Genomic DNA, 23,383 nt, shown 5'->3' on the forward strand with positions numbered 1-23,383 from the left:
GGACTTTAGGCACAAAGGTCTCAGGTTATACCAGAATTATGAAGTCCAGATCCCTTAAAATGCTGTTCACCTCAATGCCTGTTCAGCCTCCTAACTTTTGCTGAAACAAGTAGGTGTCTGTGGGGAGCTGCTTCAGTTGCTTTGATGGTCAAAGCCTGGATTCCCAATAAGTTTCCAGGTACAGTGTATGTGGGCTTTCTCTGCAAGGCTGTCTTTTAGCCTTCTTTTCTCCCTCATACCTTTCTGCAGCATGACTATTCTATGCTTTCAAGCAGAACGGTTGACCATCTGTTCTGTCCCCAAGTGTGACTTGCCATTCTGGTATAAAGCAGTACTTCCTCTGATGTCAAAACTAGAAAGCAGAAAACCACCCTGGATTGCTGATTTCTGTAAAGTTGGGGGGCGGGGGGGGTGGTGGTATGGTTTTTGGTTTGTTTTCTGTTGGTTTGGGGTCTTTTTTGTTTTGTTTTTTTGGTCATTTCGGTCATTTTGGTTTTGTAGGTCAGAGAGCAGATGCGGAGGATGAGAGCTTCCAAGGTGTTTCAGAACGAGAACCCCAATTGCCGCTCCTGGGCTTAATGGGGGAGAAGCCTGGTGTGTCAGTGAGTGAAGGAGAAGAGAATCCTGGAGGCTTCCCTTGTGTGGTGAAGATGGACAGCTACTGATAGAGGACACTGCATCAAAGGGTAAAAATTTTCACTTGTTCCTGTTCTGAGTTCAGTATGACTCACTAGCCAAAGCCTTGGTAATCCCTCCTCAAACCTGTGATTTTTTCCAAGCCCTTGGGCATATACTTCAGAGCTTTTGTTTCTTCTCTTCTTTTTGCTTTACTCTGCCCCACAAGCAAGTTTAACAGTCTGTTAATACCGATGGGTTGGTAGCTATAAGGAGGGGGGACTTAATGACATGTTCAGTCATCTCTGAATAGATGAAGCCAAACATGCGTCTGGTAGCAGGATATTTTTGGAGCTGTTTGTCTATTTTCAAATAACAAGTTTTATGTAATAATGTCATTACACAGCTCCAAATTCAAGGATGTGTTTTCACTGAAACACAATAGAAGCTAAGCTATCAGTCAGATAGCTCATTTTCATTGCAGTAACAGCCAGTTTTACTGGCAGAAGTATTTCTGCATTTCCCCCTTTTACTTACTTAGGGCTGTTTTTGGCATGAGATAAATGTATCTTCCTGAGACCAGTTAAAGACTTCTGGGGAAAAAAGAGGCAAAGTATAGGAGAACAGTCTGCTTGTTCGTTTGATCTGATTTGTTTTTATTAGTGTGTAAGTTAAATTCAATTTCTGAGTAAAATTATTAATGCAAGAAACCACACATCATTTTTCTGCTCTGGAGGTTGTCTCTCCTATCTTATGAAAAACCCAAATTTCAGGTAAAAAAAACCCCAAACAGCAGAGGTATCATTCATGAAGAGTCAACCAATGTCTTTATTGCTCCGCTAATAAACAAATATCTGTCTCTGCTTGCTGCAAATTTGCTCCTTTTGCCCCAAATGTTAACTCTTTAATCTTAGCACCCTCTGCTGTGAACAGCTATAACAACACCATACTGAATTATTCTTGGATTACAACTTGTGTGTGTGTTTCATTCCAAAGGGTCTAGAAATGCAATAAAATTTGTATCAATGGAGCTGCATGAATATGATATGAAAAATATATTCTTTTTCTTGTGTTAATCTGGAAGGTAACTTTCTTTTTAACTTGGTACTGAAGATGTGTAGAATACAAAAAAAAAGGTTTTAAATTGTAGATTAGAGAAGATCCCAAACCATAGTCTTAACCTTTGCAAAAGAGAAGTGTAGGTATGCAACTTTGCTTCAATCAGGAGATCACCTCTAGGTTGCTGAGATCATAAGAAAAAGCCTATATTTGCCACCTGCACTGATCATACCACATCTACCTCTGGCATTCTAAAATGTCAAAAAAATAAGAAGTGAAGCGTGAGTATAACATATCTAGGGTGCATAAGCACGGCATTCCCAGCTGGTCAAAAGGGGTGGTTGTCCTGCTCTGCTCTGCACTGATGTGGCCTCACCTTGAGTCCTGGAGGCACTACAATAAAAAAAGACATTGATCTGTTAGAGAGTGTCCAAGGGCGGGCCACAAGGATGGTGGAGTCTCTGGAGGTGGAGCCGAATGAGGAGTGGCTGAGGTCACTTGGTTTGTTCAGCCTGGAGAAGAGGAGACTGAGGGGAAACCTCATTGCAGTTATAACTTCTTCATCAGGGGAAGAGGAGGGGCAGACACTGATCTCTTCTCTCTGGTGACAGTGACAGGACTTGAGGAAATGGCCTGAAGCTGAGCCAGGGGAGGCTAAGGTTGTGTACTAGGAAAAGGGTCTTCACCCAAAGGGTGGTCAGGCTGGAACAGGCTCCCCAGGGATGTGGTCACAGCACCAGCCTGACAGAGATCAAGAAGTGTTTGGACAATGCTTTCAGGTACCTGGTGTAATTCTTGGGGTGTCCTGTGCAGGGCCAGGACTTGGACTCAGTGATCCTGATGTGTCTCTCCCAACTCTGCCTAATCTATAAAGAAAATATTGCAGGGATTATACTTTAAAATCAAACTTTGTTACTGTTTCCAGTGATCAGTTCAATTTTTCTAATCTCTCAGTGACAGGGGAGGAGTAAATTTTATTTTAGCAGAGGTACACTCTGAAAACTGAAGGCAGAAACTATTTCTAGAAGGTAAGTTAAGAATAGCAAATTCACATTTGATTACAGACAAAAAAATCTCTTTTTCCTCCTCAATGAAGCTTTTTCCCCCCTACATCCTCAGATGGAAATATGGTTTCTAGTGAATCTTTCTTCTTTCTTCTCCATCTCACATTTTGCACCTTTCCTCAGCTCTTGTCAAGCTTGGAGGCCAATGTGATGGCTTTCCCAAAAGGGTGCTTTTGAAAAATGCAGTAGTTTCAGAATACACATAAACAGTTCTCTGTACTTTCAGTGTCTTCCTTTAAATGATTAAGTATTTGTTATCAAGCCTCCCTTTATATTTTCTGTTTTCTAGAAAACAGCCTGTGTAACAGCAATAAGAGTAAGAATCAGTCATTTCCCTTCTCACTCCTCCAACTCCATCTGCTGATCACTCATATGAGAGCTCTAACAAGAGAGCTGCTTCTGAGCATTGTTGAAGATGTGGAACAGTGAAATCTTTTTTGTCAAGCCTCCAAGAGCAAAAAGCAGCAGAGATGAGATTTTGAATACATTGGTAGTACTGCTGTATTGATCTCAAAACACTTTACAAACATTAACTAATTAAGCTTTAAAACAACAAAGTAAGTTTGCATAAATGAAACCCATTTAGCAAATGAAGAAGTGGAAGTAAACAAAGGGTAAGTGAAGTGACCAGAGTCAAGTGATGAGTGAAGCTCAGGAAGGTCTCCTGTTTTCTATTTGTTCTGCTTTTATGTGATGTCATTGAGAAAATTTTTGCAGTGAAGCTTGCAGCCATTTTAGTTTGAAACATTTAGACATTTTATCACAATCCTTAGCTTTTCTTACAAGAAGTACAGTAATATAAAAGCTCATAAAAGTAATAAACGTTTTTAGGCTCTCAGGTCCAGCTTTGATTGTCAAGAGGCCATTTCTTATAACAGAGGAGCCGGCAGAGGTCTTGAGGTTTCCAGTGTAGAGCCTTTTTTTCTCATTTGTGTTTTTTTCTGGTGGTGCTAGCTTGACAGAAAAGTGCCTTAACCTGCAAAATGGGAGTTCATGTGGGCTTGACACTGATGTCATGCATCTATCCCACCCTTCCTGTGTGAGGACTAAAGCATTCTCAAGGGATTGCTCTGCTTTGGTGATCCCAGCCAGTGTGTGAGCCTTGGGGGCTGTTATACAGTGGAATGGCTTAGAGTCAGTGGAGCAACCATGGATTACAATCAGTGTTAAATGTGCAGGATCAGGCACACTGTAAGTGAATCATGGAGGGCAGTGCTGACCCAAACAGAGGATGACAGCTTAGAACAGGTTCCTTGGAGACATTAAGTTATCCTTGGAAAGGCAGGTCTCAAAGCCAAGCCTTAATACTTTCTTAATGGGTTTCATTAGGAAGAAAGTAAAGGAACTGGAAAAAGAGTTCCTTAAAAGAGTAGCTTAAAAGGGAACAGCTTTGGCACAGTCTAAAATTTGTTCCATTTTTCAATAAAAGAAGCCAATGCTGCCTCTAAATTCATGTCCCTTCAAAGTTCAAGGAGGCCTGTATTGTTGGCCGGCTCAGTCAGAATGCTCCAGCCACTTATTGTATGTGGAATGCACTCCAGGGACTGACTGAAAAAATATGATTTAGTGAAAGCTTGTACCCAAAACACATCATTGCCCTCTGATCTCTGAACATTTAAATATTTCAAGCTTACAAGCGGACGCTGTCACGAGGACAAACCCTGATCCCTAGCTGATTCTAGAACATCTGTTGAGGCATTTACCAAGTTAATAGATTAGCTATGAGAATCAGGCAGGTGTTTTTCACCAAAGCCAGAAAACATCAAAATCAGATTGCCCTCCAAGTCTTTCAGCACAGGCAATCGAGTTAGAATGACTCATAGAGTCTAACAGATAATAAAACACACATAACATTTGCTTTAAGGTACAGGTGGGGATATTTTGTACTGCACTTAGGAGAAAGAAAAACTAACTCTATTTGGGAATAGAGTAATTGAATACAGATGGGAGGAGGCAAATGAAAGAATTTAGCAAATATCTCAGTGGAATAGCTAATGGGAACGAGACAGAATAGGAAATTAAAAATTATTCGAAGCAGATGGACCATTCTTTGAGTTTTTTAAAATTTATTAGGGCTGCGAAAAAAATGTGTCTGTTTATTTTCCACGGCCATGAAATTAATGACTTGGTGAGTTGTGCTTGTGCAATTTTATGACTGCCATGTCATTTGTCATAATTTGGGTTCTGTTTGATATGGATTTATGAATATTTCCTCCCCCCAACATGATTTATGGGTGTTGGTCATATGTGAATTAGACTGTCACCTTTAGTATGAAAAAGTACAAATGACAGATTATAAAAAAAAAGTGCTCAAGTCCTTAGTGCTGGAAAGCAGAGTTCACAATTCCCTCTTCTGCTTCTTCATTGGAAGTTTTTGTTTGGAGCTGACGATTAAATGTTTGGACTTGAGTCAAGCATATGGAAACATTGAGAGGGCTTGAATAGATCTGAACTCATCTGAACTTCACCTGTGAAACTCAGCTTGAGTCATCCTTTCCTTGTATTATGCATTGAAAAAAAAATCTGTATGCTACTTGCTGTAGGAACAACTGATTTACTGTACCAGAGCACCAAGTTGGCCTTGAAAATTTGCTGTCCTGCTTCCAGTAGTGGCTAGCTCTGGGTGAAGCTTCCATGAAAATTGGAAATAATCTTACACAGTATGTTCAGTTACGCAGCAGTGCATAGTTGAAGGAGGGAAGTTAAAGGACATATGAAACAGGCTGGATTCCTGTAATAATAATAGTATTCTAGGTTTAGATCCAAAGCACTAACTTTAATACTAGCTGTTATCACTTCCACAAAAACTACTACTATTTGCTGTTTGTTTTGCAATGCGTAGCAACAGCATGCACCAATTTAGGACAGAAGGAGAAGCACAGTTGCTCCTGGATTTGAGCCACCTGACTTCAAGCATAAAACTGTGGCACCTAAGTTAGTACCTAATCACCCAAGGCTCCTCCATTGATGCTGGAAAGTGATATGCACCTCCAGAGGGTAATTCCGCCCACATGTCTTCATCCGTTGACTGTGCAGGCAGAGAAAAACAGTACCACATAATTTAGCTCCCCAGTTTGGTCTAGAAATTCACGTGGGAGGATTTAGAGCCCGGCATGGGATGCAGCTTTAAAAAGAAGCAACAATACACCTTGGATATCAACAATGCATTGTCAAGCATCTTGCATTCTGAGCTAGCAAATATTTCCTTTATGGGGGATACAACTGGTTCATTCTACAGTTCTTAGACAACTGTGTGATGAAGCCCATTTACTGAAGCCCAGGCAGCATTGCTTTTCCAGTGGGAGGCTGGTAGTTTTTACTGAATGTCTCTGCACCTGTGGGGAAAGAATGACTTTTTACCTTACAGAGCCACCAGGGTAGTCTGCATGCCTTACTAGCACCTATTACCTTTAAGGCTAATTGAGCTCATAAAAAAAAAAAAAATTATTATTTTTTTTTAACAGTTAAGCAAGAACCTGCATTAGCAAACCAGTGTCATGTCTGCTGTTTCAATGGTAGCTGAGATGCTTTACAGTGATTATTGATAGCTGCACAGAACTGGACTATCTTGCAGAAATAAACCTGGATCGTTTATATTGAATTAAAGCGTAAAGTCCTGTAATCTTAGAATGATTTAGGTTGGAAAATACCTTTAAGATCCTTGAGTCCACCATTGCTACTTTGCTGACTCATCAGGAAAACTGCACAGCTTTTGGAGAAACCATGACTTGTCATTTGTAGTGCACTGATATTTTTCAGAAATATTCTATTGTTTGGCTGTATTCATCAACACGTCTAATCAATGTATTCCCAGGCTCCAAAGCTACATTCACTGTGTAAAAGTAGCTGATCTTTAAGTTGTCTGGCAGTTCCAAGATGCAAACTTTTCAGATGTCAGAAAACTGAAAAAATTTCAGTTTCAGTCAAGTACAATGTGCTGCTTAGTATTTACCTGTGCTTAATAAGCTTTTTCCTTACTTGAAAAATGCTTCTGAACAAGCTCCTTTTGAATTTTTTTCAGAAATAGTTTTTTAAATTACCAGAAGTTAATGATTTCAGTCCTTTTCAAATATTTTGGAAATGAGAGAAAATTAAGCAAATTTGCAGAACCTGTTGTTTCACCAAGGCTGCACTTATGCCCCCCCCCTTTTTTTTTCTCAAAGCATTGAGTCCAGATTAATTGTCTTAGTTACTTTTCTGTTTTTCCACTTACTGAATGGATTGTCTTGTAAATTTTGCGTTATGTTTCACCATATTTTGAAGTCAGTGAACTAAACACAAAATCCTTTTCTGTAAAAACAGTGATAGTAGTTTTGGGATGGAGAGAGAGGAGAATATGAGCTGTTGGATAACAGTAGTGTTCACACTGAGCTTAGATTGAAGCTGTTTTGACCGTATCTGGCACTTAGAGGGCCAACCTGCTCCTACCCTGTTACCATAAAGAAATTTGCCAGGAAGGCAGGTGTCTAACTATACAGGCAATCAGATTACAGAGCAAAGTAATCATGATTTCTGATTTTCAGCATAGGTTGCCACATTAGCACATGCACTTTGGAAGGGAGGGAGAAGTAATCAGAGCAAGATAAGGACAAGGGTGGAGATCATTTGAACCAGTACAGTTATAATAGGGTAGTAAATTTTATGTTGCTTTTATTAAACTACTTTGTTTCTTTTGTATTAAAAATAGGATAAAGCTATCTGACAATGAGAAAATCCCTGAGTTTGCTTTTACTTGCTTTTAAGAGTTACTGAAATGTAGCAGTGTGTTTCTTGGGAGGCACCATTTGCACACACATGTCTGCAACTCTGAGCAAGTCACAGCTGCAGAGTTTCTTTAAGGCATGCATGCTTGGCTTTGACATACTGAGATTTATGGTGAGATTTAAGTTCTTGTACCAATGGTGACGTTTCCTGAATAGTTTTCATCCAGATGGTCTCAGAGAGGATAAGGTTTAACAAGATTTATTCACTGAGAGGGGGCAACGTGAATTAAAATTACAAGGGGTACTGTATATACACTAATTCTATGCCATTCACTGCCTCATGAAATGTAGAAAATCCTTGCTCTTCATTCCCCCCAAACGAAGTTAAATGGAGTAGCTTCTTTCAACATACTGTTCCACTCCGAGCAGATTAGGGCTCTGGCAAACAAGCGCTATTAATTTTGTTGGGGTGGAGGAAGGGGTTACCGCCCTTAATGTCTACCCTGCCACTTTGCCACAGTCTTCCACCTGACTAGTGGAGGCAGCAGATGTAAGCAAGTGCCAGTTTATCAACTGTTACAGTTTGCAGACCGTTGGCAGTTAAAATTAATGTGCTGGCTCAGAGCTCTACAGATGAGGGCTGGACCATATCGCTTTTTGATGGCTTTGTTTCAGCTTCTGGTGGGGGACTGCTGCAGACAGCTGGGAGAGGTAACCTCTTAAGCCATTATCACTAAATCCAGCACAACCTCTCTGAGTGAGCTCCAAGTCTCCAGCCTTAGAGAGCAGTTAGGTCTACCAGCACCATTTGGGGTCCTGAGGCTGTATCTTCAATGGGTTACTTGAAGTCTGTGGAGCGCCAGCAGTTTGTGCAGGCTGAGTATATAGGCAGGTAGTTGAGATTGTGGTTGCTGAGCCTAGATTTTCTGGAAAGTTACACATATTTTACAGACAAAAGAATTTATGTTACTTCATATTAAAACATTGTAGGGTTTTGTAAGGCTATTCACTCACAGTGAAACAGTTAAGCATCATGCTGAACTGCTTGCTGCAAAATAAGTATCTTCATCAAAGAAAACTAACAGGTATTATTGCTGCCATGCTTAAAGCTAAACACTTTGTAAGCATTTTGTTGGACAGTGTCAGTTTTATTGATTTTTCTATTTAAAATACTATTAAATGACTATGGAAGCTCTGGAACAAGAGGCTTATTCAAGTTCTACTTAAAAAAAAAGTTAAGGTATTCGAGATCAGTGTCTTTTATCCATTTGCCATTTTCCTCACTTGCAGATTGAGTTTTGGTCACATATCTAGAAGTACTGGAAGTATCTTAACTGTTCACTATTTAGCTTCTCAAGCAGGATCAAGACATTTCAGTTTGAGCATCATAGAATTGAACCAAAACTCAAGTAACAGAAGGGAAAAAGTTCATCCTAGAGGAGCATTTAGAGAAAAATAGAATGTCCTGCTTGATAACAAGAAAAAGCAATTGACAGCATATTGCATTTACCACTTTGAACACGTTCAAGGTTGGTGGGCTTTTTTATTATTTTGCTTTTCTATCTTATGTTATTTGTGGAAATACATTTCATTTTTTGCCTGTTGCCAGCTGAGCTTTAGCATAAGATCTTCACAATCAGTGATTGGTCTTCAGTCCTTCAGTGTCTGAGTAGTCAACTTGTGATTCTTTTATTTTTGAAAGGTAGCTACTCAGTGTTTCATAAAATTTTCTGCACTTGATATTGTCTCAATTTCAGCAGTTGCAAGTACAGGTACTGAGAACTCACTTAATTGCTTTTATAATAATGGGCTGGTGAATAACACATTCTTAAAACAATGGGAAAATACAAAGTGAGAAGACTTCCTGATTGTTCTTTATCTCTAAGAATGGGCAGTCTGAGTAAAATATAAAAGAGTAATTGTAATGCAACAGGCCTCATTGTATTGTAACAAGTTAAAAATGTGCTTCTTGCCGCAGAGCTTGCATTAATATTGTTTGAGAGAAGTAGCATCAATGCACTGTAATAGACTTTTATTAATAGGCCAGAACAGTCATCAGTCTCTGGGTTGGTGTGATAGCTGAATACAGTGAACATGAGCATCTTGACAAACAAGTAGCAAAATCTATCAATCACTTTCAGCATGAAGATGCTGTGATAATTAGGTTTACACTGGTAATAAAATATGGATAAATAAAGTGTTCAAAGCCATGGAAAATGTAGGGTCCATAGTGAATATCCTATGAAATATATAAAAGGGCATCACCATAAATTCATCTAGCTGTGTAGACCGAGATCATTATTCTCTTGACCCATCTTGCTATTTTTAGAATAAAATTCATGCATTTTTCAATCAGCACTGTTCAATGGTAAAATCACTCCAAGGCTTAAAGCCTAGGCTGGATTATTTTCTTGCTGTGCTCAGGTGCAAGGATGTTAAGTGATGGTGCTGATGCCCTCAGTGCAGATGTGTGGTGGCATTTTTTTAGTTTGTGCCAGTCACTTTTTCTTTCCAATATTGGCCAGATAAAGCTTGGAGTGTGCTCTACTTCCCTTTATGCTGCTCTGTGTGGGTGGTTGACTCAATTTATTTCAGTGGAATTACTCTAAGTTTATGGTTTAAGGAAAAACAAACTTCCTGGTCTAGTGGCTGCTGGTGCTAATGAGTCAAAGTCTCCTAGATTGAGAAAAAATCTTTCATGTGACTTCTGGGGGAAAAAAGGTCCGGATTTTTTTTTTTTTTCTGCTCTAGGGCATTGTCCCTGGCAAGACAAAGAAGCCTTGTACAGTGGGAATCCATTGCATTTACATCAAGTTTCAATCTCTTTATAATGGCAGGTTAATCTACACTTTAGCATAAGGATCAACATGGCCTAGTCTGAGTCACTAATCTGCTCCACACCTGATTTTTTAAAATTATTTTAAGAAAATTCAGTTCCTGAAAAAGGTGCTAATTTGTCAGTACACTAAAATTGGTGTCTTTGTGCTTGACTGTGGCATAGCCCTGCTCAGGCAGAAGCAGAGGAGGCTTCTCCTGCCAATGTGCCTCCACCCTGGCCTGTAGTGGGGGAGAGGTAACTTTGCTTCCTATGCTTCATTGAATTCTTGGCGCTGTCTGCTGAGAATGGCAACGGCGTTGCCAGTTGTGGCATGCACATTTATTGCTAGGAACTGAGCCAGAACCACCAATCCATTTTGCACAGACAGTGAACAGCAATGGTAAATACTTCTTGTTCATTACTAACCTAAGCTGGATTTGAACTGAAGACTTGGAGGTGAAAGACTGTCTCCCATTCCTTAATCCCCTTAACATTTCAGTCTGCCTCAGAAAATTTTCTAAGACCAAATGTAAACCTCGTGTATAAAATGAAATCCAGAGGAGAAAAGAAAATCCAGAGTGAAGACTGAGACCGTTTTCTTCTTCAGCAAGCTTCTTTGCTAGTAATGACCCTGGAAAATTGCTCTCTGATTATGCTCTTGAGATATTACTCTAATTTCTTGCTGCTGTAGATGGCCATATCATCAATTGTCATCAGTCACTGCCTGGTGATGGGTCATTACTTACCAGTGCATACTTGGGGGAAAAACACATGCGACTTCCATTAGGAGGCAGAGTGCACCTACATCAAATATGAAGTATACACTAAGTTCTTATTAATAACATTTCAAGACTGTCCTCCTAAAATTCCTAGCACAGAAGCTGCCTTCACAGTGGAAGAAGTAAAACTATGAAAGATTTGCAGCTTACAGTCAGGTAAATGACTATTCCCATAAGTAAAAGATGTGATTTTCAGTTGAGCATTTCAATAACAGATCACTTTCATTGAGAAAGAAAAGTAAAGCTCATTCTCTTCTGTTCTTTGCTTCAGGACCTCCTAGCTTAATTAATTAATTTAATTTAATTAAGGTACAGCCAGTATAAATATTTCCTTCTTGTTCTGTTTCAAAGTTAAAAATGCATGTATGGCACCATGGAAAATGCTGCATCTCATGGGTACCATATTGACCAGGAAGTCTGAATGTCTTCAAGAACATGGAGATTATTCCAGAGAAATTTTAAAATGTATTTCTTTCATATTTTCTAAACATCCTAGCAGCAAGTCAAATAAAACAGACCTTCAGCTGAATAAACTACTGAGAATTGAACAATGTAAAGCAAGCACAGTCCTGCTATACTGCGAGGCCTTTTGAATGAATTCTGCAAGGGCAACCTCTTTCCTATAAAGGTGAAGATAGTTTCTGTCTAAACCACAGGGATTTTCATTTAGGCTTTCAAAGTGAAATCTAGTAGATCAAGACGAAGAAAGTTTAGAAAAAAGCTGAAATTGGAAGAAGCAGTTGATTTTTTGGGTTCCAGTAAATGGAGAGCATTGAAATATGTAGAGAAAGGTTTGGCTGAGATATGGGCTCATCTAGTCATGCTGCTGTGTGTACCCATCTGGCACTGAATGACACTGGGTCTGGTGCATGCTGTCCTAAATTAATAGATATGCAAATAAATGTTGTGTGAGTAGGATTGGTTGTCATGTTTCCTCCCACTTTCCCGAAGTCCCATGTCTGTGTGGAAGACCTCTTAAGAAGAAGCCTTAAGAGAAGCAAAGAAAAAAGAAAGATTATCCTCTGACTCGTGCTTATTGGTATCTTTTGTGCAAACTGCCACTAAGGGTACTGGTGAGTAATCACAAGCATAGATTTTTATCCATGAAGAAACCAAGTGCTATGTAAAAATGTGCAGGTTACTGGAATAACTTTATAATGAATTTATTTGAAATGACTAGCAGACCCCTTAGTTTTAACCACCTCAAAGTCAGTTTTGAAATTCTGTAGGCATGGAAGGGTGTGGTCAGCTCAGCCCTCACGTCCTCATGGATGCAGGTGATACTGTGCTTCAGTGTGGAAAGAAGGCTGCAGTTCAGAACCTTTAAATTTCCTACCTTGGGTTGACTTAAGTTGCTGAGCTGTGCCAGTCTGAGTCCTTACCCAAGACCCTGCTGAAGCCTGCACTGCTCTCGGGATTTGAGCTAGCTACTTTAAGCTACTCGGAGAATCTCCCCACTTCTGGATTACAAGGGAGTTATTGCAATCAATCACAACTGCAAATATTTTGCTTGAAGAATTTATCAGCTCTCTCCTGCCTTCTCATTGTAAATTGGCCCTGGATGGTTACTTGTAATATGCTGTTTAATACTGGAATGTACATTTTGGGAAAGGATCTCTTTGGGAAATATCATGGTCTTTACACCTTCCAGCTTAACGCCCTGTGCTCGCTCATTTATATTATGTTGCTTGGGTTTAGATGGGGAATTTTACAGAGAAAGTTTGAGCCACAATCCCATTAAAATATAGGGAGAGCTCAGTACTCCCTTCACTTATGTTATAAAACTGTAGGTAAAAGTTTGTAGACAGTTCAGTTTGAAGTCATTTAGGGCTATGTAGATGTTAGATGGAGTTATCAAGGGTTCCCAAGGTGGTCAAAGGCCTGATGTCCACTGAAAGACAGTAGGTTTTAGGATCTTCTCTATATCCTCCAGCCACTATGTTATTTCTTCAGACACTGAAGTGTGTTTTTTAATTTCCCCCAAGTATTTTTGAAAATCCTGCTCTTTCGCTTATGTCCTTCTGCTGTTGATTAGCTCACACACCCCATCGCCCAGTGGTAACTGAAGCAGGGCTGTAGTTACCATTGCACATTCCTCTCTGGCACCATCTAGTGACTTCAGAGCTATGCTTCCAACCACTGCTCTTTCCCATTGCTAAACAAGATGCGCTCTCCTTTGGCAATAGCTTAAAATTCCAACCAGTGCAGATGTCGCTCTCATGAAATGAACTCACCTTAGAGCAATGGCTGCAAAGCCTTTTGGGAGAAAGCTTTGTAGTATGGCTCTTGTACTAACAGTTTAGATTCATAATTCAAGGTGCAAAAGTGCCAAAGCACATTAAAAATAATGTGAAGATCTTGTTATAGATATTTTGTTACAGTAAGAATCAGGAATGGGTATGTGTGTGTGTCTGTTGTAAGACTGTCATAGTCTTTGAGCACCTTTTCTAGTCCTAATAAAATGGCTGAGAATGAAATGAGCATACTTAAATTATAGAATGATTCAGGCCATCATGTTGTTAATAATGTAGAGAAATGAGATATAAAAGCTTTTACTCAAGCATACCCTAAAGCAACTTTAAGTAGAGCACACAGCTATGATGCTGATTGTTTTCACAGGTGTTGGCACCATATGAATTAAATGAAGAAAAAAATGGTGAAACATTTATGACTCATTAGAATTATGTGGTTTTTTATCCTGTCCTAACAACTGAAAAAAGGTGTAATTTACATTTGCAGCCAAATGGCGTGAAGTAACATTATACTTTACCGACATGAAAAGAGGAGACTTCCAGATGACTACTATTCTGAACTTCTCTAGTTCTCAAATCCTGGATTTTCAGTTTCTCATGTGGACTTTTGAGAGCTAACATTATTGCCCCATTAAAACAAAACAACAAAAAAAAAGTCAGAAAGGAATATAGTAACTTAAAATCTATAGAACATGTGTTTTCAAGGAACTGAGGGCCACTCGCAAGATGCAACACCTATACAATCAGAATATTTTTCCTTTTCCTCAAAGAATACACTTGATAGATCCAAAGGGAGCCATTCCCATGTTTGGGTTTTTTAAAAATAAACTGTGTCCTTCTTTTCCTTTCTCTTTTAATTTTTTTTTAATCAGATTTTTTTGTTGTCGATCATTTGTAGTTTGTTGTAGATCTTAAATATTTGTAGATCTTAAATATTTACATGAAAGAGGTATCCTGACAGGCTGATCTATAGCAGGAAAGCAACAAATAAACAAATCCATGTCTCCAGTATTTTAGATCCTGGTTTCCTGAGCTGCTAAGTGTTTATTTTTCCTATTGTAAAAACCTGCATTGAAATACATTCAAAATGGAGTTCACATGGCAGCTTTCAGGCAACATCTAATGTTTTAACAAAGCCATAATAGTAACCTCAGCTACCCATACACTGTGTAGTTGGCTGAAAAAGAAAGCAGCTGATTTATCAGAGCCTCCGTGATGTAGATGCGTCTTCAGAAAAGAACATGTCGTACTTTGCAACTGTGACATTTTTGCAAACACCTAATAAAGCAGAAAAAGAAAGTTTTATTGGGCTTTGTGAGCACATTTTTCTCCTCTCACCAGAGCACCAAACCCAGTTTGTAATCCTACTTTCATTTATTTAATTCTCCCCTGAAATTTCTCATAGCACAAACTCGCTCAGTTTTGGCTGCCTAATTTGCATCTCATGGCCTGCAGTATCTCTTTAGGAGGTGAACTATTAAAAATACATTAGCCTGGTGTGGATGGTAATGGGCCAAATGCCGCTGGTTTTGAAGGCAATCTGGGAAGCCTCATGCTCTCTCCGATTCTTGATTGCTGTGCAAGCAAGTTGTTTTCTTTTTCTATCCTTGGACTTTTGAAGTTCTAGCAGCAGAGGTAGGTGAGATTATAGTTCTTCTGAAAGTCTGAATAGAGGAAAGCACTTTTCTTCCTTTCCAAGCTTGCTCTAATCTTTAATGTTACTCTTATTTCTGTTCTGCCAGAACTGTGTCCTATTAGCATCCAAAAGTGTTACACATAACTTTGGCTTGCTTACAGAAGATGATCCAACCACTAACATTTGCCTTCTGTAGCTGAATGCTGAAAGAAAAAATAATCCACATTTGAAATGTGAGACTTCGCTGCTGTCAGTTTCTGGAGTTGATTATTAGGACTGTGATTTTTATCTACTCACTTGTGCAGTAATTAAAAGCAATTCCCTCATCAGTTATCATCCTGCGAAGCCAGCTTTTAAGCAGTGCTTGATGTACAGTTTATTAACCTAAGCCCACGTTGAGGGAAAGGTGACATAGTTTGAAAAGTAAGAACGAACACATCTGCTCTGAAACAAAGAGCTGAATGTAAAATAGATGCTTACTGTTAAACCAGCAAAAATGGCAATAGGATTTTAATTGGCAAAGTAGGAGTAATTACCTGGCTTGGGCCAGGTGTACTCCTCCATTCTGTCCACTCCCATCTGTGTCCTTTTTACATGGATTATTTTCTGTGTGGATATATCCTGTCATGATGGGGTAGGTGATTAAAGAATTAAGAAGGAAATCAGGGAGTCAATAACTGTTGTATGCTGAAGAGGAAGAGCTATTCAGCTGCCTGACAACCTTTGCCACACCTGCTAGCAGGTATTGATGAGCGCATATGATTATTAGTGCCAGCTCCAATTCAAAGAGATTTGATATTAACTGGGTACTGTGCCTCTAGTTGCTAGTGTTGCAGTTTAGAGCATCTTTATTCCAGGAAAGAAATGTAAAATAATAGGCAAAAAAAAAGCATGATATTTACCTGTGATAACTTTTCTCAGTGAGTGTTGGAGATAAAACATTAGGCTGAATGAAGGCAAACTGTGAGTGAGCTCAACTATGGATCTATCACATTGGACTTCTCTTGACTGCTGAAAGTCTTCTGTGTGGATGCTTGTGAGAATACTCATGTATTAGAAAGAAAAGGCTTTGAGAGAAGAAACTTGAAAGTGGAGCACAAGTCCCCAAAGTGTTACATATACCTGAAGCACCAATGTGGGGGTGCCTGAGAAAGAGGAGCAGAAACGGCTCTGAGTATAAAGATGCAGACTGCAGTGTTTACTGATGGAGTTCTGGTACTTCCAGCAAAGGGTAACCATGAGGTGAAAATCTATTACTGACTCTGCTTCTTCAAACGCTTTCATTCAAGGCAGTCTTACAAGATAACGTGGTGTGTGACAGGCAAGAAAGTAATGTGGAATCCATGGCCAGCCAAGAGAAAGCAGTAAGTGCCACAGACTTTTGTGCCCACCCCCAGGAAGTGAATGAAGAACCGCATGGATTTTGTTTTAAATGGAGCTGAACAGTAATCCCAGGAGATTTAAGAGCTGACATCATGCAGTGGATACATATTTCACACCTGGGGATAGAGACATGCCTGAGATGAGCCAGGAAATGTATCTACAGGCCAGGCATGAATACCCAGTTGAAAGCACACATGGAACAGTGCAAGCTGTGCAAAGAATATAGTGATTGACAAGAAACGCCTCATGGAATTCCAGCCCAGACCTAGGAAAAGGTCAGAACAGACTTGTTAATTTCTAATGAAAGAAATTTTATGGCACAGTAGATTAATAACCCAGTTTTTGAAAGATGCACAGACAAGAACAACGATCAGAAAACTGGAGGTACAGATTTTTAAACATGCTATAACTCACTAGCTGGAACTGTGGGAGAGGTTCCTGATACTCTTCATTTAAGCATTTGAAAAATTTGGTACCTTTAAATACTTCTTCATAAGATTTATGTTTCTGAAAATATGCAACAGGATACAACTATGGCATCAGCCTTGGCAGCAGCCAGGAAACTGATGACAGTGTTAGACAAATAATAACGGTGTTTGGCCTGGTTATTTTGAACCTCTTAAATGCTAAATGTTCCCATGGTTTAAATAGAGATGCAGACTCTGGCCTTACAGTCTAGGTAAGTTTGTCTACTAAAGCCTGAGGCAAAAACAATCAATATTTTTTCTTTACAGTTCATCAGAAACTAAGAAAGCACAAAGCACAGAAACTCCAGAGGTTACTGTATTCAGAAAGGTATGTGCAAAATTAGCTATTAAGTTATTATGAAAAGTAACAGCAAAAAAAAAGTTATTGGGTGCAGGATGTGAAATGAGTAGAGCAAGCAGGAAAAATGAAACTAAGATACCGTGCTGTGACTTGAATCAAAGATAGCACTGGTGATTGTAGTCTGTTAGGCTAATGTAAGCAAGACAAAAAGTGTGTGAAGTATGGGATCAACGCAGAGGATCAATATGACCAATCCTTTTGAGTGCCCTCAGTAATAGTAGAAAGCAGAGAAGTTGGACAGTACAGAGAGAAGTTGGTGGCTTCATCATTGGCATTTGGTGTTGTTTTAGTTATTGCAGACGTCTGCCTGGCATCCATTTGCTACCCTGGTGGAGTGTCAGTCTACTTTAGGTCCTGCGTCATCTCTGCTATTCCTGTGCAGATGTCCTGGATGCCTTGCGGTCTTCTCAAATGGCACTGGGCACCTGTGTGTCAGACAGGAATCCTGGCCTTCACTCTGTGAAGCAGCACGTTCCTAAAGGGCCACAACAGTGTGGTCATGGCCACAGCCAAGCATGGCAGCAGTAAGCAAGTTGGACAAATCTTTAAACGGGTAAGTCTATGCAATAATTATCTTCAGCCTGGGTCTTTCAAGGCTGGCTGTGGGCTGAGCCCTACAGCTTCCTGCCTTGGCCAAGAATGAATCACCTGTGGGGAGCTGCATTTCCCAGAGCAGATGGGAGCTGTCGGGTTCAGAGGCAGAAATTATGGAAAGGGATACAACGTGTAACAGCTCCCTTTGGGCAGGAGAGATCAGGGAGGGGGATAGGTAGGTCTCTTCAGCCAAGCCGAGGATATCAGAGATAAGGATGCTTAAGGAAGATGCTTTAACAGGCAGTCAGGTGTCTATGTAAAATACCTAGAGGAGAAAGCAATTAAAAGAGCTCTAGTTGATTAAAAAAAAAAAAAGTTGAAGAACATGCAGTTAGTCTGAGAATAAACTTAATCACCAAGGTGCCCTTGAAGTTTATCAGACCACCTAGAGGTGCAATATCCTAGACAGGCAATGAGTTCTCAGAAATACCCTTCATCTAATCTTTTTTTTATTATTGTTCCCTACCCTAGAACGATTGAAGTGTTTTGGTTTGGTTTGGTTGGAAGACTGTACGAGCTTGCCAGAGGGAATTCAGAGGAAACCAGAATATTTTCCCAAAGAGAAGGTAAGGCCCAGCCACACCTTGCAACATGAAATCTTTAATCATGTACCTGCCTGTATAACAGCAGCAATATTCAGTGTTTCTGTAACATCATTCATGCAAGAATTTCAAAGCACATCATAAGCACTAATTAATCAAACCTCAGAAACTCTCAGCAAGCAGCAACTTTGCCCACCAATGAAGTGTAATCAGTTCTAAAACGGAACATGATGGCAGTTTGATATCTCATAACATGATGCAACAGGTCAAGGCAAGTAGAATAGGAGCAATTGAGGGCACTTGGAAGCACTGATCCTTAAACAGCTTTGCAGGTACAGTGCTGCACTGGATATGCTTTGTGGAAATATTTGGTAAAAATAGTTTTGTGAAAAAGCAATTAGTGTGTTGCACACAAAAGAACAATTTGAAATATATTTTTTAATTCCTCACAGATTTCCTAATGGTAAAGGCAAATATCTGCACTTTGCAGGGGCAATCCATCAGAATGCTTTCTACTCACTGTGGGACCTTTTGTTTCCATCCCTCTAACAGTGGCACCTGTAGTCATAGAGATCATGAAATAAGCCACTCTGATGTAGTTCTTGACCCCCAGGTGCTGCCACCTGAGATTCCCCAGGGGAAGAAGGAAGCTGTGTCTGAGACTGCAGGCTCTACCTTCAGTTCCTCTATGTTTTGAGGGACCACCCAGAACATTTAGTACTTTACCCCCCAAAGATGGGTGTCTCAAAGCTGTGATCCCCACCTACAAAACCTGCTCCAGTGCAGAAGCCACAGGGCCTAAATTAGTGCCTTCTCTTGGCCCAGCCAAAGCTGTCAGTGTTACAATTGACTGCAATGAAACAAAGATTGGGCTGGCTCAGTTTCTTTATATTTCTGCCAATCCAATCTTGAGGGGCGGATGAATTCAGATGTATATACGTTCCTAATACTCTGCGTATATATCTTCCCAATTAAGCATATGTTGAACAACCTTCAGCTTTTCTTGTCTGTAGGCAAAACATCACTGTATTTTAGGTCTCCTGTCCCATCACTTCACATCTCTTTTGGAAGCAAATGGGACATGGGTTTGGGTTTTTTGGTTTGCTTTTTTAACATCATGCAATAAAATTTTATTGTACTTGTGTAAAACAATGTGCAAACCATTAAGCAGAATAATGAGATGCTGGAAGTTAAAACAATAAGCTTGGATGATTTAAACCTTGCTACATTTTAAATGTGCAATATGTTTGCAAGAATGAAATTGGTCTTTGGGGCTGAATTAATAGTACAGATATCCAGCCCATTTTGGAAGGAACAAGTAATACCTAGGAACATAATTTAAATCAGTCTTGTAATTAGCTGGTCATTTCACATTATGAAAGTTCTGGTCTTGTTGTTTGGCCTTAAAAATGACTCATAGTCATCTTCTAATTATACATTATATGTTTAAAAAAAACACAACAAAAACCACCAAACTGTTTGGATGGGAATCTTTCTTTTGGCAGAAAAGCGAAGAGTAAATAATTTAGATGGATTATGTAGTACACTCTCCATTAATATGCCTTTGCAAACTTATTTAAAAACCCATGATCTGGAAGCTCCTTTAACCATACCTTCAGGTTATCATAATTCTCCCTGATTTCACTTCCTGATCATGAAGCAACAAAGTATTTTCAGTCAAAACTCATCTCACTGTACATCTGATTGATAAACAAGGGATATTACTGTGAGTGCAAAAAGATGGCTTTGTTCGTATGGTAGAAACTGTTGCATCAGTAGCTCTATTATAGAAATTCAGTCAAACTTTGGCAGGACTAAATTGAGATCCTAGGAGGACTGTACATTTCCTTGGGACTTGTCTTCTGTGTGTAGAACACAGTATGAAAATCTTTCTGCCTATCACACGGGGTCAACAGCGTACCATGCTGATACTGAGAAGAAAGTCAGAAGTGCCTTAAGGCTGTTCTCAGTTACCTTCTAACACGCTTAAGCAATCATTTTGGTTCTCCAGAATCAGGGAGAGAGAACCTTTCCTAGTCACAGTTCCCTTATAACTTCATTTGTAGCAGGTTAGTAAGTGATGAGCTGCAGAGGAAGGCATTGTGAAGCTGGCATGTGAGGGTTTTTATTTTTGTTTTCCAAATCAAGGCTTCTGCCAACAAAGCATGAGCTACAGGTACTTCGTTAAACTGAGTTTTTGTACATTCCAGTCTTGCTGATAGTTAGCAGTTATTGCAGAAGGTCAGGATCTGGCCCCAAATTTGACTTCTATGAAATAAAGTCAGAATTCTTTAGTAGGCTGACTGATATCATTATTATCAGCATGTCTGCAAATGCAATACTTCAGTGAAGTAATTTCTAGGGAGATTCTAGATTGTGAATCATGATGCTGTGTTGTGAATTTTTGGCTGAAGTAGCTGTCATTTAAAAGACCTCCTGAATGCACAGATTTCAGTCCTGTAACTAGCCACTTTACTAACCTAAAAATTAAGAAATTATCCTTTCATGTATTTACCTTTCTTTATTCTCTTTACTTTAAAACTTGATTGAAGTATAGACTATTTACAGATTTGATACAATAAAAAAGACATTGTTTCCATCCACATACATATACCAGAAATTAAAAGTTGGGGGGTGAGAAATGAAAAATTCATAGCCTTGGATGTTGAGAAGTCAGACCTGCTGTCTCCCCTTGAAGTCACCTAGGTAAGGCTTTTTGACATAATGGAAGCATCAATGAACTGCTCTTGATTAAAAGTTTGACAGGTTGACACTATCCCCCTGAACAGGAAGACTGGGGTTGAAAGAAAATTTTAATACAAACAGAATTTCATTAATACCACAGTTTGCTATAATGGGGGCCTTTTTTCCCCCCACTGTTATTTTTGCTTAGATGGTGTCATTACCTTTTAAAGGGGAAAGACACTATGGTTAAGCTTTGTCTCAGAAACAATGTCATACTAATGGAACAGCAGCTTTCAAGTAAAATATGAAACAAACTGTCTGGAATTGTTCTGATTCTCCAGGCACAAACAAACCCAGTTTTAATAGGGTGGTTCCTTTAAGTGCAGGCTCTAGTCATTGAGCCAACCTTTATTTTGTAAAGACAGTACACAAATTCATTAAACAATATAAAATAATCGATATAAGCAGAATATAAGAATGGAATTACATCTCCTAAGATCCAAAAATATAGCCTCACTTCATTTTATTTACCTTTTGAGAGCTTTTTTTTCTCTAATGTGGTAACTGTTAGACTCTATCTTCTCTGCTCAGTGTTAGGGCTGTCATGATGAAAGTGCATAAACAATATAAATAATAGTTTTTGGCACATGAAAGGAACTCTGAGTGGTTTGTTCTTTTGGAATTTAACCATCACTACTTTTGTTTGACTTACAGGGATTTTTTTTTTTTTTAAATGTTTAATCCAAAAATTCTTATAATCTTAAATTGATTATTTGAAAAAACATCATTCTTTTAACATTTACATTACAATTTAATATTTATAGCTTGATGCCAGGAAATTCTTATACAATTTAGTAAATATTTATTAAATCAGACTTGTTTTTAAAGACTTATAGTTTTGTAACCACTCTCTAGCACTAATATTCTTTGAAGCGGAATGTCAGCCTGTGCAAGTCAGCTTCTATATTGTCTTTCCCATTCTTGTCTGCAATGATCCTTCTTGACTTCTTTTCACTGCTGAATAGTTAAATAGTTTAAGCTCTTTCAGATCCTTGATATTATCAGGTTATATAACCTCCCACTCCATTCCCATTCATCATCTTTTCAATGTAATATTTGCACATGGATTTTTCTCTTCTTATTTGAGATTTGCAGAGGCCTTTAAACCATTGATTGAACCCACAGTATCTCTCTTTGTGATGCATTTTTAATTTCTCATTTAGAGGCAAGTAAATTGAATTACTGTGAACTTACAGTCAGTATTTTCCTGACATAATTTAATTGTAAGTGTTGAGTTTTTAGATGCAGAGCTTGAGGCATATTTACCACCTTAAATCATTCTAACTCTTTTTTTGAAGATGATGAGTGTTGAAGTACTGACTCACAGTGGAAGGCAGGCAGTGTGCATCTTCTCAGTTTGGAAACCTAAAACTAAGCCATCTAAATCAATGAACTTGATACAATGCTATAAACAGCTTATCCAGTCACCAACACAATCAGTAATAGAACTTGGGCATCTGCTTCACATTTTCTTCTTCTCCAACCATGCCATTTCTCTGTCCTTAAAGCATCAGTGACAAATTAAGTAAAAATGGACATGTGAGGAGTATGGGGAAGAGAATGTTGAAAACAAAGCAATTCAGAGCATTTTATCCTTTCTATCCAAGTCAATGGCAGGTGTTCTATGTCCTATTACAGCCTTGATAGTGTGTTATGTTGCATCATTTCAGCATACTTGCTCTCAGACTGGATGACTAAATGTCAGTTCAGATAGCAGTTATCCAATCCAAATGATCCACAGTTGGATGGCAGCAGGTGAACAGGAGAGCGTCCATTTCAGAAACCTACTCTACCACTCCATACATGGAAAGCTGCAGATACTCCAGATTTTGGTAGTAGAAAGGAGCAGATGTAGACTAGGAAATATTTTCATGTGATTTTGCAGTTCTTTCATGATTGATTATGGGTCTACACACAATGGAGAAGAGAGCTCTTCAGAATAAATGTGACCAGTTCTGATTATCCATCTTCCCATTTATTGACAGAAAATGGGCAATAGACAATGCATTATAGGAAAAAAAAAATGTTTCACTATATTAGGAACCATTTCTTTGCTAAAACACCCATTAAATCAGCCTCTTGACATATTCCCCAGCAAGCTAATCTGATCACAATTGGCTCTGAATGAAATGGAAATGAGAAAATTCCAATAAGCATGTGAACATACAAACTGATTTTCAACCCATTCTAAACACAGGTTGGCTGAAGACAATACTTGCATAGGCCAGTAAGTGAGAAGCTGAAGTGCATCTGAATGTAAAAGCCAAAATCAATTTGATTTTAAATGATTTTCAGCTGATTTTAAAAAGCAATGGTGTGGAACTTATGTGTAAGGTTAAAAGGCATCAATTTTATTCTTTACAGT

The 23,383-nt window shown here is 39.0% G+C and overlaps 1 long non-coding RNA gene across 1 annotated transcript in view; it reads left to right on the forward strand.

Moving 5' to 3' along the window:
* Nucleotides 1-507: 507 nt before the first annotated feature.
* LOC146435464 (uncharacterized) overlaps nucleotides 508-23,383 on the forward strand; it is a 111,925-nt gene continuing 89,049 nt past the window's right edge. The window contains exons 1-4 of the long non-coding RNA XR_014853240.1: nucleotides 508-686; nucleotides 17,044-17,104; nucleotides 17,428-17,690; nucleotides 18,203-18,297. This is a non-coding gene — a long non-coding RNA (uncharacterized LOC146435464). The remainder of the gene's footprint in view (nucleotides 687-17,043; nucleotides 17,105-17,427; nucleotides 17,691-18,202; nucleotides 18,298-23,383) is intronic.

Source organism: Lichenostomus cassidix, chromosome 6, assembly GCF_008360975.1.
Source record: "Lichenostomus cassidix isolate B80296 chromosome 6, HeHo_3.0, whole genome shotgun sequence".
Lineage (NCBI taxonomy): Eukaryota > Metazoa > Chordata > Aves > Passeriformes > Meliphagidae > Lichenostomus > Lichenostomus cassidix.